At 39.9% G+C, this 15,625-nt stretch overlaps 1 protein-coding gene across 4 annotated transcripts in view; it reads left to right on the top strand.

Annotated features, from left to right (window-relative positions):
* The first annotated feature begins 590 nt into the window (after positions 1 to 590).
* Positions 591 to 15,625, top strand: part of MTUS1 (microtubule associated scaffold protein 1) — a 109,404-nt gene continuing 94,369 nt past the window's right edge. For 2 of the 4 annotated variants that reach the window (XM_087724477.1, XM_087724473.1), the window contains exon 1: positions 591 to 718. The gene's annotated coding sequence lies outside the window, so the exon portion shown is untranslated. Of the gene's footprint in view, positions 719 to 1,274; positions 1,441 to 2,108; positions 2,168 to 15,625 lie in introns of those variants that run through there. The other 2 variants (XM_087724474.1, XM_087724476.1) reach the window with 2 other exon arrangements.

Below are 15,625 nucleotides of genomic sequence, written 5' to 3'. Positions count from 1 at the left end.
ATTTTCCTTTTGAAGGGAGAGTTCCTTTTAAAATAAACTATCGCTTGGCCCTAAGGGATCTGTATTTCCTAAATCCAAACTGATGGGGTTGCCACTGGGTTTTTTAAAGGATGAGATCCTGTATAGTACTGAAGCTTTTCGCTGCCTCGTTTCTGGTATCCTATATTATAATAAGAGAAGCTAGAACGAGAAAAAAAAACCTGCAGTTTTTCCTCCAACGTAACTCCTTCTCCGTATTATTCAACAGGAAATATTTAAATCATATATTTAAATCTGGCCCGCGACAGTCTTACCAATAGGCAAGCAATAAGAATTGCTTAATTTCTGTCTCTATTACAGTAAACTGATTGCCTTCAGTTGGCGTTAAAGACAATCCCCCCCCCTCCCCTCCCGCTTCTGGTTGGCCAGGTAGCGCGGAATGCTGTGTCGTCAGCGGGGAAGGCAGGTGTGGCCAGTCCCTCAAGGCACAAGAAAAGGTACTCCCTTTCAGTGGCCGGCCGGGATTGAGCACGCGCACTAGACAAAAAACGGACCAAAGGCAAAGGGAGGAGGGAAAGGAGTGAGTGAGTGAGAGACGCGAGCGCGCCCCGTGTGCGCGCATAGGCTCAACGCACCAGCTCCTAACTCGGCGCTGAGAGAAGCGTCCTGCAGTACCTACCGAAGATAAACCAAGTTGTCCTGGGGCTGCACTTTGAAGAGCAGCTCCGGGGCGCGAGAGGTGAGTGCTTTTGGTTACCCGTGGGCTGCAAAGGGATGAGGGAGAGGATGTTCTGGCTACCCCTTCATCCCCTGGCCCCTTGCTGGGTTGCGACACGGCGGGTGCAGGCAGGGAGTGGGGGAACTGAAGTTTTTACTCTAGTCCTAAGGAGGGGGGAGTGCTGGAGATATCCCCTCTGCCCGGGCAAAGGCTGAACTTTCGCGTGGGAAGGAAAGTTTTTTTTTGGGTCGCCTGGCTGAATTCTGCGGCGGTGGCGACAGCGAGCGAGGGTCCCTTGTCTCCGGACCTGGGAGACGCCGGCGGGCCAATAGGAAACGCGGTAGCGGAGACGGGGGGTTCTCATTGGAAGGGGGAGCCGAAGAGTCTGTCCCTTGCCCTGCAGCTCGCGCTGCGGCTTGTCCTCGCGCTTCTCCGGAGGCTCTTGGCAGAGTCGGAGCTGCTGCTGCGGCTGCATCTAGGAAGGAGCCGCGTTGAAGGGACTGCAGTCCTGGCGAAGTCGTCTGCGGCTCGGCTCGGCGGGTCCTGAGCTCCTGCCGCTGCTGCGATGCCCTCAAACTGAAGAGGTCAAACGGAAGCGCGCAAATTAATAAGCCACGACTTTCCTTCTTTCCCTCGCCAGCTTTAGGCACTCCTAGGGCTTAAGAGCAAAGTTGGCAAAGATGTCACGGCTGGTCAAAGGGCTCCTTGGATTGATCTATACTGCGATTGCGCGCAACCGCCAAGTATGTGGAAAGCGACCTGGCCGGGTGTTGCAGCTTTTAAAAAGAGAAAAGCAATCCCGTAATCCACCAATGAACGAACGTGCCTTCTTGGAGAGTTGACATACATTAGTGGATGTGTAGTGACCGCTGAACTTAGAAGACCCCCTTCACTTATTCCTTTCTTTTCCTAAATGGAAAAGAAATAGAAAAGTCCCAAGAGGAAGGTGCAGCCAAGTTATGCCCTCCGTTGCCAAGAAGTGGTTCAGATTTCATCCTCCTCTTGGACCTCCCTAAAAGCTTTTATTTATCCTGTAAAGCACATCTGCCAAACTTAGATATGCTAAAAGTGCATGTGGCTTATTTATCGGTTCTTCTTCGGTTGCTTTTTGTCATTCGTTTGAAATATTCTCATGGTTTTATTGGGAAAGGCTGAAAGAGGGTCTCAATTTGGATCCGAGAAAGAAAAGTTTAATTTTAATTTTATTTATTTTGTCAAACATGTGTAAGATAACAGATATAAGTATAAACAGGATTATGAATACAGGAAATGGATACGAATAAATTGGGGCAGTAGGACAGCGACGGTAAGCACATGGTGCGCTTATGCACGTTGTTCAACTCAACTTAAAAGTTGAGTTCAAAAGTTCCTGCTTAAACTTTCTGTATAAAGTTGTGTTTTTTACTTGTAGGGAGGCTGCTACAAAGAGAAATTATGGTCTGCGTATGAAAATTTTATCTGTTAGAATCGGTATGTAAAGTAATAAAATATCTTCATTGAGTTCAGTCACAGCACTAAACAAATGAGAAGGTATAATTTCCAGCTAGTTTAGAACTGGTTGTCCCTGGTGATAAATGTTAAGAATGAAAGATCTGTGATTCTGGTCCTGTAAGTTCTCCCACCCCCACCCACCCCTTTTTTGCTGATGTCCTTAATAAAGATTTTGGACAATTTGGTCTCCCTCTGAACAGTTTTTAGCTTTTAGAAAGTTTCTGAGTTAAAAAATGCTGCTGTGAATAATATAATTTCCATGTTCCCCATACTATTCTTGCATCAAATTGCTTGTGTGTAGCTTCCTTTCACCTAGGCTAATTAGGATCAGGTTTACTCATCAGTGATAACCAGGACAGGGTTTGTATTGAACCTGGTTTTAATTAACTGATATTTTATCTCTTCCATCCATGCATTTAATATATGCAGAAAAGCTCAGAGGAACACAGCAAAATTTTAGAACCAAGAATGGAATTTCTAAAGATTGTAGAAGAAAGAGACAATTTCAAGGTGACTTGCTTAGGGCTGTAAACAAGCTTATGAACCAAACTGCAAGATGAACTCTGCTTTGTGTGATGCTGCAGGCTATGGATGATTGTGTGATTAACACAAGTGGCTTGGATATGCTTGCTTGTGTTTAGTTAAGAGAAGTTGTCAGTTGTTGTTCTACATTTACATTTTTCAGAAAGCCAGAAATGCAGTTTTCTGGCTTTCTGAAAAATGTAAATGTAGAAAAGTGTCAGGTTGCACCCTGCATTTCTTTCATATCTAATGAAATGCCCTTTTGTCCTGCAACAGGGTTTCCCAACCTTGGTAATGATAAGACACCTGGACTTCAACTTCCAGAGTTCTAGGAGTTGAAGTCTGTACATCTTAATGATGTCAGTATTGGGAAATCCTACCCTACAGAGACAGTTGTATTTTTAACTCAGATCCCCTGTACCATTTTTAAGCATTCTGCAGTGCTGCAATAGTGAACATAGTAAAGAATAGTGACTTCCAGTAGGATCCTCACAATTGTGCAAACTGCAGGTGGTCCTCTGTAGCTGAATGAGGAGACCAGTAGTGTCTTCAGCTGGCCAACAGGGAAGGAGACTGTAGAAAATGCTGTCTCTTCCCCATTTCTTGCTGTGTTTGTTGAAGAAACCATTCACTCTGCAAAGAACCACAAAAAGTAATTCTGTGATCAACTCAGAAAGTTTGTGTGTGTGTGTGAGAGAGAGAGAGAGAGAGACAGACAGACAGACAGACAGACACAGAGAGAGAGATTGGGGAGGCCAGGTGCCACTGTTGTGACCAAGACTTTCCGAGAGCATGAAACAAACTCCTTGTCCCAACAAAAAATTTATTAATTTACTGTGAATTCTGCTCATTCACATCCAGCAACGACTTTAAGGGAGTAATTACAGTCACAAACCTTATCTGGCTTGGAGAGCTGACAGACCAATATCTGCAAAATTTGGCAAGGAGTCTTGGAGAGTCATGAACCAATTAAGTGAACTAATTATCTCCAGCAAACCACTCCTCTTTCACTCCTCTTTTATTTTCTCTGGGAGGGACCATTCATCATTTGGCCTTACTCCCAAGTCAATCCCTGTTCTTTAGTTGTTTCCTTCGTCTGGCAACTCTGTGCATGCGCACACTGGGAACAGGCTCCAGCTGTTCATCTGCCTTACTGAATGCAGCTGATAACTGGCATATGGCTCTGGCCCCCTCTCTGCCTCCAACAGAGCTCTGCCTTATCAGAGCCTTCCCCAGACTCTAGGACTGGCCCATGTTCCTCCCCAACCTCCCCACTGTCCGAATCTGCTGCCAGCTCTGCTGGCCACTGGCAGGCCACAACAACCACTTCTAGTTTTGATTACTATTTAAACTATTTTCCCTATAGTTCCAAAGGAAATGCTGCAAAATTATTTTTGAAAGGTTTCTTCTGGAAAAGTAGTTGAGTTACAAGATAATTGGCTCAGCTTACAAAGACTTCTGCAATTACAAGGTATTGTGGGGGAAAAGAAATTTGGATTGGTGATGTCCTTGTTTGTCTTATATACATCTATGCTAATTTGCAAACTTAAATAGACATGTAGTCGTATAGTAGGAGGTTCTTTATAAATAAAAATTAATGTAAAATGTATAATTTTCTAGAATTTTAAAATAGTTTTCAGTCTTAACAATGTTCAATATTCTAATGTCTAATGTCTTTCAAACATTTTTTCTTTGAAAATAAATAACTTTAATAATAATATACCTGATGGGACCTGAATACTATCTGCATTGACAAAATCACTGTTGGTCAGTTGCAAAAGGCAATTTACTTGGAACAGCTTACATCTTGCTACATCTAACATTATTAGATAATGTTTGCCTATTCCAGATCCTTGGGCGCAGGACTCAATAGGTGTATAAAAATGCCAAATCCAGTCTAAACATTTGGCTGACTGTGTGCTCAGCAACAACAAAAATAATAATAGAAAAAGTGGGTAGCCTTGTAACCAACTAGCTGGAAGTAAGGATAAAAAATTAATGTAAAATTGAATTTAAATTAAAAATTTATAAATCTCTTAAAAAGCAAGTAAAGGCAAACTTTTCTTTTCTCATTTTACTGCAAAAGTCTGTAAAAGTACTTTGATAGCTTAATGTTTGACTCCTTCAGTTATCAGCCTGATTTAGTTAATGACTGGATTCCTAAATTATGTTAAGCCATATTAGGGTTTTCATGTTGAATTTGGAATCTAGTTATTGTAATATATAAACCATAGCATATTATATTGTATAAATAAGGAAGGTTGGTCTTCACTAACTAACCTATTTTTATCCGTTCTGGAAGGGGATATTGTCTTTGATTTTTTTTGGTCCTATTTTATTTATAGTATCAGTATAGTACACGGAAGCAACTGGAAACATTTTAGTGATTAATGTAGATTAATGGAATTGATTTAAAAGCATTACAAAAGAAGCTGGTAACATCTGTTTCACTGCTCAGGAACTTAATATTTCTACCATATTTAGGAAGACATGGTCTACTTGAATCAGTTTATATATTTCCTGACAAGCCAGCTATTGTTCTTTGAACATGGGGGATAGTCTGTGAATTTTGAAACTTATAAAAAGATTAAAAGGTCAGAAATCATTGTAGCCCAATTATTAACTGTATCCTTAATAACTAAGCTGCAATTAGTTTGTGGATACTATGGTTGCCATAAGACACTAGTATCAGAAGGGTTCAGTATGTGATTTTTATTTTGCTGACAGGAATTCTGGGAGTTGAAGTCCACACATCTTGAAGTTGCTAAAATTGAAAAACCTTGCCTTGGAGTAATAGTAGCTTGCAAAAACAAAAACTTATTCCGACATGCTTAAAACAGATCTTGAACTGTTTGCCTCTTTCCTGTAGGATTAAAATGTAATAAATAAGGCATTTTGCTAGTAGGTCAACTGTTTAAATGTGATGACTTCTACCAAATGATTGTGCCTTTTTACTGGTAGTTTGATTAGGCTGCTTTGGAAAAATGCTTAGTTACTTTGAGTACTTGTACTTCCTTTTGTTTCTATTTATATAAAACCCTGCTGGCAGGAACTAGAAGGGGCACTGACTTTGAATCTGATATCATTGTTTTGAATGACTTCTTGAGGCTCACTAAGAAGTTAAAGGATCAGAAATGACTTTTAAACCCTCTTAGTTTAAACACTTAATCACACTTTGAAGACAGGAAACACAATAACCTCTGGATTTCATCAGTTTATTCAAGACAGTAAGTGCCCTACTTCACAATGCTGGCATCTAAAATGCCACTAAGATAAACATTTTCAGGCACAACTTGTAAATTTGTAATAGTAACTTTATTCTTGATTAGTCCACAAGCCATATTAAAATACAGAATATAAAACACAGAATGTTAATATATAAAATGGAATAAAAACAGATTTAAAAATGCAAATCATATTCATCACCCCTACAATTAACCCCCAACCAGGCCCACATTTTCAGATCTCAACTGCTTTATTCAAATAAAGGGCTGTTATATGTGATTTTTGAATTATGATCACATAAAATTTGATTTAATATAAGGATCCCAAGTGGTTGTTTATCTAATGTGCAGTCCAAGATACCGATATCTCTCTCTCTTATACAATTGTGCTCATCATTAAAATCATGTTACTTTATATATTTTAATCTTATTAAAATATGCTTTTAATCTTATTAAAATATGCAGGTATCAAGGAAGAAATTGTGTTAAAATTAATATCAACATTGCTGTCATTTTGTGTTTGGTTGGTGTTTGTACTACATGAGAAGTGTTGCATTCAGATTGTAGGGTAAAGAATAGAACTCAATTATGATTAAATAGGCTTTTTTCATAATTCCATTTTTATCTATTATTTTTAACAATGATTAAAGAGTCACATTAAGATGCCTATATAACTTTGAATAATATAAATAATAAATTATCCAGTTAATGCTTATTTATAAGCTATGTATTTCTTGAATATAGTCAGACATCATGCCCTGTAATTTGCTTAGTCATAACTTACTTAGTAAAGCCTATTAGCTGAACTCACACAACACATTTTAAACATGCAGAATTCATGGTTTGCAAACCAGAATTGGTGATTCATACAGCAAGCCAGTTCAAAAGAAAACAACTGCATTTTGGCTTTTTATGATGTGCATGCTAGCCACACACAAGCTGATTTCCAGCTCATGTTAATTTGTTGAAAACCATGTACAAACTGTGGTTCTTAAATGACCAGATTGGAAACATAAACAAAATCAATACATTTTGGTTGAACACACAATAACTGCTGTTTTTAATTCTATATGGCTGCTGTTTTCAGGCCTGCCATCTCACAACTAAACAATTTAGTTTAACCTACTATAGTTCTTGCTATTACCATATTCAAACTAATATCTTGTGTGTGAAACAATTGTCCTCCAGCAGACTGGTAGGGGATGGCAAGAATTCCAGCCAGCACTCGGCCTTTACTGTCCTTGTACTTAACTTGCCATGTGATGGAATTTTTTTTCTGTGATTATTTCAAATAAATAAAACAATCATGTTTGGGAAACAATACCAAAATTGTCTTTCTACTTAGTTTAGTAACATTGATGGGACAGCTCGGAGGCATCAGCCTTAACAGAAGGGCAGAGATGGAAGGTGAAATGCAAGAACAGGCAATGGGAAATAGGTTGTCACTAATTACAGAATTGTTTTTTTCAGCCGCTTCTTCTGTGTGGTAGTTGAGATGGTTTCTTTTGAAGAACAGTGATGTGGTTGCAGAGAGATGCAGCTCAGGCATAAAAGCAACACACAATCATTTTGTGGAAGTTGCTTGAATTAATTTATTCTTATTTTATTTTATTTAGTTTGTCAAACATGTAAAAGATAATAGGTGTATAAATATAAATATGAACACAGTAAATGGGTGTGAATAAATGGAGACAGTAGGACAGGGATGGTAGGCACGCTGGTGCGCTTATGCATGCCCCTTACAGACCTCTTAGGAATGGGGTAAGGTCAACAGTAGACGGTCTAAGATTAAAATTATGGGATATGTGAATGTAACAACATAGTCAAGTAGTGCATTCCAGGCATTGACCACTCTGTTATTGAAGTCGTATTTTCTGCAATTGAGTTTGGAGCGGTTTACCTTGAGTTGGTATTTATTGTGTGCTCGTGTATTATTGTGGTTGAAGCTGAAGTAGTCACTGACAGGTAGGACGTTGTAGCAGATAATTTTGTGTACTTCACTAAAATCAGACCATAGGCCCGTGACTACTTCAGCTTCAACCACAGGTGGCACGTGGAGGCATTTGTCAGGGCATGCAAGGCGTTGCCCTGTCAGCTGGCCAGCGCACGCTTCAGCCATTTTTCACCCTCCCCAGGCTCCAGAGACTTTATAGGAGCGTGGGGAGGGTGAAAACAGCCTCCCGGAGGCTTCTGGAGCTTCCCTAAAGCTTCCGGAGCGCAAAAAAACTGCCCTATGGGCAAACCGGAAGTTTGGGAATGGACTTCCGGTTTGTTTGTAGGGCCATTTTTAGTCCTCTGGAGCCTTCAGGGAAGCCTTCGGAAGGATCCTGAAAACTCAGGAGGGCTAAAATTGGCACTATGAGTAACCCAGAGTCACTTCCGGTTTGCTCGTAGGGTCATTTTTTCCCCTCCGGGGAGGGCAAAAAGCATGGAAAAAATGGGGAGGAGTGCTGATCATGCTCGCATGCGTGCTGGAGGTTGCACATTGCATTACGGGTATGGCATGCCCGCACACAACCCCCCTGCCCTCCCCCGCTTTTGGTACCTGAGCCAAAAAATGTTTGCTATCGCTGCCATAGGCAGCATAGTTCTAGGTTGTCCAATCCCAAAATGTCAAGCCTGGTGGCATAGGGCAGTGGTCCCCAACCTTTTTATCGCCGCGGACCAGTCAGCCTTTGATAATTTTGCCGTGGCCCGCTGAGCGCGCGCAGGGGTGGGGGGACGTTGTTCGCGAGGACACATTGATTGTCGTGGGGGAAATAGGGGGTGGGAGTATTAGGTATCTTCACTACCATATATAAAAGGAGATACTATCTTAAATAACAAAGTGGGCCCCCACCTCCAAAATATACTAAAAGAAAAAAGATTCCATGTGCTCAACTAATTTTTTTTTAAATCATCACTATATTATGGACTACAGACATACATACATACATACATACATACATACATACATACATACATACATATATATATATATACACACACACACACACACATACATACATACATACATGCATATATACATACCGTACGTATGTTCATACGTATATATATAATGTCCAAATAACAGGAAAAGCGCTTCAAGGACCAAAGTATATTCCTTTTTTGCAGCCTTAAGAGAACTCTCGTTTTTTGAGGCTCAGAACCAGGCATTCTCGTGGGCTGCAAAAAGGAAACGCGACCCGGGAGCGCAGCCTCCAAGAGTCCATATCGCCAATAACTACGCGTGGGGGGAAAGGAAATGTGTTTTGTGAGGAAGAGAAAGAGCGCGCTTCACCGATGCCCGTTGGCGAAATTTTGGAAGAGAGGCAAGAGACTTCGGGCACCGAGCCCCCACCCCTGGCTGCGGCAACTGGAGCGGGCGGGAGGCAGGGAAGGGGTGGGCAAGACCGCCGCTTTTCCACCGTGCGCGGAGGGTGCACGTGCGCCAAAATCGCACACCCCCCATCTCCCCTCAAAAGACCCCCCCCACCCTCGGCTGCCCGACGTTCTCTCTCTCTCTCTCTCTCTACCTCTCCCGCCGTTCCTTCTCACAAGCCAAGGCCGGGCGGGGAAGCGCCGTCTCCATCCCGGGCGCGTCGCCCCTTCCCTGGGCAACTCGGAGACGACTGAGCCGAGGAGGACAGCGAGAAAAAGAAGAGAGCGGCCAGCAACGACCGCCGGGGAAGCCGCCAGGGCCTCCAAGGGCTCCGCTTCCAGCGCATGGTCTGCCCACTCCTCGCCTCGCTTCCAGGCGAGCCGACTGAGGCGAGAAAGGAGAAAGAGGCGGAGGCGTTCACTGAGGGGACGGCTGACTCGGGGAGGGGGCGGAGGTGGTGTAGTAGCGGGGGATTCTTCCTCCTTGCCTCACTTGCTCCTATGCTTCCGCGCAGCTCCCCCCCTCCGGCGACGGCGCTGCATGAGTGAAGAGTCGGCCGTTGCATGGCCCCCGGCCGCTGCGCGGCCCGGTGCCAGGTACTCCACGGCCCGGCACCGGTCCGCGGACCGGGGGTTGGGGACCACTGGCATACGGTATTCTGTTGTGAGTAAAGGAGTGGACTACTCTTCTCGTGAAGTATCTCTAGACTCTCTGAATTGTATTAATATCAATATACAGTGTGGATTCCAGGAAGATGGGCTGTATTTGAGAACTGCAAAATCTAGCAAAGATTTTGTATGCCCTAGTTTGCAGTACAATATTACTGGAGAAGAAGCTTGGCAGGATTAGGTTGCTAATTAAAGAAAATTAAAGAAAATATGATTGAGAGGTAGGAATCTCTTCATTTCAAAATGTTGCAAATGAATGGCATTTGCAAATGAATGGCATTCTGCTTCTTTATTATTCATCCAGTATCAAATATTCATATCAAATGTGTGTATAGCATATTAGAAATATATTTTTAAAAGAGTAGAAAATGTTAGATTAAAATATTGGATCAAATTTTTAAAATTTTAAGGAGTCATTTAGCAAATAATTGTCAAAACTGTATATTGGATTGTTCCCAGTTTACTAGAAAACATTGCTATAAAAGCAATGAAATCATTCTTCAAATAGGTAGATCTCTATTGTATGTCAACATCTTAGAAAGTGTTTGTTATCCATACGGTCATACTAAGGTGTGTTGAATATGGACAGATTACTGTATTACAGGGGTGGGTTTCAACCAGTTCGCGGCAGTACCCACGAACCGGTTGGTTGGTGAACCCGGAAGTAAGTAACTTCCGGGAGCGGCGAAGGGGCCACGCGCCCGCCCGCGTTCCTTACCCGGTTTTGACGAGTTCTGCGCATACAGCGCCTGCGCGATCCTCCAGGAGCAGCTGGAACGGGGCGAGAAACCCACCCCTGCTGTATTAGCTCTTGCACGTGATGGCTTTATTATTATAATAGATACATTCAAACAATATCTTTTTAATTGCTATATACCATTTTATTGAAATCAGGAATTTTGTTCACATATAGATATATTGATGTTTCACTCAAATGGAACTGTCTACTGTAACCTAAGGACAGTAGTGTTCCATATGTCTGGAAATCAATGAATAGGTAATTGTCAAGTAGTTGCTTAGTTGCTTAGAATTTACCAGTTACCTGAAAAGGGGAACTTATGACTTAGATCCAGAATTCCAACAGTTCCAGTGGTCACATGACCACACTTTGGGTGCTTGCCATCACAGCCATATTTATGGCCATTTGTAGCATCACTCGATCACATGACCACTTTTTACGATGGTTTTGTAAAAAAACAGCATTTAATTATGATTTTTAACAAAACCTTTCCCTAGCAAACAATGGGTTTGATCAATGACTGCCATAAAAACATTGAAAAATTGGATTGTCATGTGCACAACCTGTTTTACAACCATTATGACTTGCAACTATAATGGGCAGGCTCCACTATGGCCATACTCAAGGACTACCTGTATCTATACATGGTCAACATTTATGACCATTTATATTGTATGAAGCTTCATAGAATAAAGTAACAATCCTGTTATAAAGTCAGTTATTAAGTCCCAAATGCTTCTTTCAAATTCAGTTATTTTTATATCCAAAGTTAATTGGAATAATTATAATTAATTATTTCCATTTCCTCAATGAATTATTATTTCAAATAAAGATAATGCTTTGATCTCAAATAGCATTGTGAAGTTTTATTTTAATATTTTATATTTAGTTTGCTTAATGAAAGTGGTATATATTAAAACAGAGATTTTAAAAAATCAGCATATTTAAAGAAGTATGTGAGAATTTCTATGTCTTATGATTGCTCATTCCAGTTTTACTTATTATATTAAAATCTTCATGACCTCCCTTCTCCCGATCAGATAATTTGATACCGGTATAAACACACACCAGTATTTTACTTTGTTCAATACATTTATAGTTATAGGTTTTACCTACTCTTTGGAGGTTTATCTGTGGAAAAAATGGTTTTTATGGGAATCTTTTTTCCAATTACAGGTAGTCCTCAACTTACGATTGCAATCGAGCTCAAAATTAATTTTAAGTGAGAAAATGGTTAAGTGAATTTGTCTCATTTTATGACTTTTCTTGCCATATTTGTTAAGTGAATCTCTGTTCCCAATTTGTTTGCTTGTCAGAAGTGACTCCTGAACACTGTAACTGTCATAAATATAAGTCAGTTGTTAAGCATCTTAATGTAAATCACATGACCATTGGCATGTGGCAATGGTCATAAGTGTGAAAAATGGTCATAAGTCACTATTTTCAGTGCCATTGTAACTTCAAATGGTCACTAAATGAACTGTTGTAAATCAAGGACTGTAGTGAGCAATAGATGGCTACAAAATTAAATTAGAAGATTGCTGCCGTATCTTCTTTGCTTGGCAATTTTAAAACTGCAGAATTTTTTAAAAACATAAAATAACAACCAATATTCTTAGTTCAAACTCTATAATTTCATTGTAGCAGTTTCTAGGTCCCTATCTCATATTTAAACATTTAAATTTATGCTACTGATGTTCATGATAAAGCCTTCTGCTACAGGCCTTTATTTTATTGCTTGAAATATTTCTTGAGGTATTTCTTCTCTAATTCTATGTACATGCATTGATGTTGATTATAACTCCAAGTGCTATAATGTAAAGACAGTTGGTAGTTATCAACATGGCTATTTGCTAAAGCTGAATTGAACTGATTATGGCAAAGTGAACATTGTAGCTGTTTGACATATGAAATTAAACACCTGCAGACTTATTTGCAGTGCTGGTGGGACTCAGTAAAAATTGCATGAGACGTTTTACAGTGTAATTAAATAAAGGTAGACTAAGCATATTGATGGGAGAGTGAGAGATTCTGTAGAGGTCATTCAGTAATACCCGTAGAAGTTATATTTAGGTCTTGTGTACAACAAAGTCCAGCTAGAGTAAAGCTGCTATTAATATAGTTAAGTTATTTATAAGCAATGTTCTGTAGTAAGAAGATAGTAATAATGTTTCTCCCAGTCTCGTAGACACTGATTCAAGAATCACTGGAATTATTCCTTTGCCACCAGTACTTGCCACTACTATTATGGTTATTTATGAATGTGAACAATCAGGCTAAACAGTAAAATACAACTTGTTTAGCAAGCTTTCTGCAGCCTTACAAAATGAAATTCTGCTTGTTGGCTTGCTAAGAAAAACACTGTTCATGCAGATTGTTTGTATCAAGAATAAATGAAGCTTAGTGAACTGAGGATCTAATGCACTGTTTCTCAATCTTAACAACTTTAGGTTCTGTGGACTCAACTCTCAGAATTCCCCAGGCAGCATACTTAAAGTTGCTAAAATTGATTAAACACTGGTCTAATATTCTGGAAATATATAAAATAGTTGTGGATATTTTACTCAGATATGATATCTGTGTAAAATAGGCATGAACAGGTTTCAGATATAGTGTAATGTTCTTAGACAATCTAAAATTTGCCAGTCAGGGACTGGTACAAACAGGATATGGCTGAGATTAAATGCTGAGCTAAGAATCTGTTCTGAATACTAGAATTAAATGTTCAAAGTCTTTAAGTAGTAAAGCCTGATGACTGCTCCGACTTGTTTACTCCCAATTAGTTACTACAAACCATATCATGACCTATATTAAACAATATACTATAAAAAATTTGGAAATTTGGAAAAGACTGTTGGGTTGTAATATTTATTAAATTTGTATGCTGCCCACCTTATTATTGAAGTGACATTCTATAGCCATGATGGCAAACCTATGGCACACCTATGCCAGAGGTGACGCACACAGCCCTCTCCTTGGGTACGTGTGCCGTCGTCAGCTGCTCTTCTGTTTTCAGGTCATTTTTCAGGGCGTTTTTTTCTCTGTGGGCATGCACATGCCGGCCAACTCGTCTTTGGGTTTCCGGCACATGCACATGCATTCCAGTTTTGGTAGTTGGTGCTGAAAAGGTTCGCCGTCACTGCTCTATAGTATTGTAAGTAAAGCGATCTGCACATGGAATCAGGGGCAAATCTTTCTATGAAAAAGATGGGTTTTCCTCTGACCCACATCTGAAATCTATGAGAAATGAGTGATATGGTAATAAACAATCAGAATAATAAACAACAAACAGAAATAGAGATCTGTTTTATGTGACTCTCCAGTATATGTAGATCATTAATGATTTAACACCATATTTTAAGGAGATAGTAAGTTGGAATGAGAACTATATTGCTGATACATAGTCTACAAATACCTGAAAATTGCCATAGATGATGGAGTAGATTTGCTCTCTACTCCTCAAAAGGGCAGGACCAGAACAAATGGATTAAAGTTAAAGGGTCAAGATTCAGGTTAGTCTGAAGAGCAACATGTTGACTATACAAACTGTCAGACCCTAGAAGACGCTTTTACAACTGTAAGGGTTGGATGGTCATCCATGAAAGATGTAATGGGCTCTAAACTGAGCAGAGGATTGAATTAGATTACCTCTAAAGTACCTTACAAATTTTATGATTCCGTCATTTTAATAATGATCTGATAAGAAGAACTGTGTTAAGGAACACCTGATTAAATAAGGATGAGAATTATTAAAAGAAAATTTGTCTTTTAAAATAAATCCATCAGTATATTAATACTTCTAAATTCCAGGGTCCTGAGATTTAAAATGCATAAAGCAAGCAGTTGTGATATTGAAGAGCTCTGATTTATAAAAAGCACTGAAGAAATTATGTTAATACTGAAACAAAATAGGACTCGGTTAAACCTATCATCTTGCTAGCCTCTCTATTTAAAGGAGAGTTTGGAATTTGATTAGAGATGTTTAATGTGTTGGCCAAGTTCAGTTGATGCCTGCATACATTGGATGTCATTTGAGAGCAGTGAATAGGATATAGTGGATTGGGAACAGGATTGTAATACAACTGGTAGTAGGTGTGACTGAGGCCTAATTAATTAATGGGTCCTTAAGTGACATTCCTGCTGTAGAATATTTGTTAGGTAAAGCAAGGACTTCTGTAACCCACCCCTTTGTAACATGTTGCATGCATTGTACATTAAAAAATACAGGCTTCAATCTGCCATTTGATGACCTTGCCCCTCCCATACCTAATAACCATACATGAGAGTTTATACATTATAGTATACTGCATTATAGTAACATATGTTTACTATGTTTATGGTACATTGTAATGGACTATTTCCTCCATCCAAGTATCTCAAAAATTATACCGAGAATTATGAACCTAATTAGAATATTAGGGTTTCCTAGGGAGAAGGAATAATATTAAGCAAGTGGAATGTATAGAAGTCTAGACAAGATGGGTGGCACACAAATCAAATATATACATAAGCATGAGCTTGCATCAAAATCTCAACTATTTTTAATCAATTTTTGGCGGAAAGGGGGGGAAAACTCTACCAGTTCTTCTAACATGGGCATCAGAAGTGGGTTGCTGCTGGTTTGGTCAAAGTAACAGCGGCGAGAGGCTCTGCCCATTTGCCCAGATGCTTCTGCGCACGCGCGAGTGTGCCCAAACCAGTAGCAAAAAAAATTGGCAACCCATCTCTGATGGGCATATATTTCACATATGTCAGCATTTCTTCCAATCAATGTAGCAGTTACAAAAGAGCATAAGTCAAAACTCAGGGTTCAGTTTTGTGAATCTTGTTTAAATCATTTTATGTGGCTGGAAGAGAGAAAAGTGTATGTTCAAAATTGAAAAAGATTTCACTTTATTTTCTTATAGTTCATAGGCCTTAAGA

The sequence above is a fragment of the Thamnophis sirtalis genome, unplaced genomic scaffold (genome assembly GCF_051295495.1).
Source record: "Thamnophis sirtalis isolate CommonGarterSnake01/CBP01778 unplaced genomic scaffold, rThaSir2_p1.2 scaffold_10, whole genome shotgun sequence".
In the NCBI taxonomy this organism is placed as follows: domain Eukaryota; kingdom Metazoa; phylum Chordata; class Lepidosauria; order Squamata; family Natricidae; genus Thamnophis; species Thamnophis sirtalis.
This window is presented reverse-complemented; position numbering and strand designations above follow the sequence as displayed.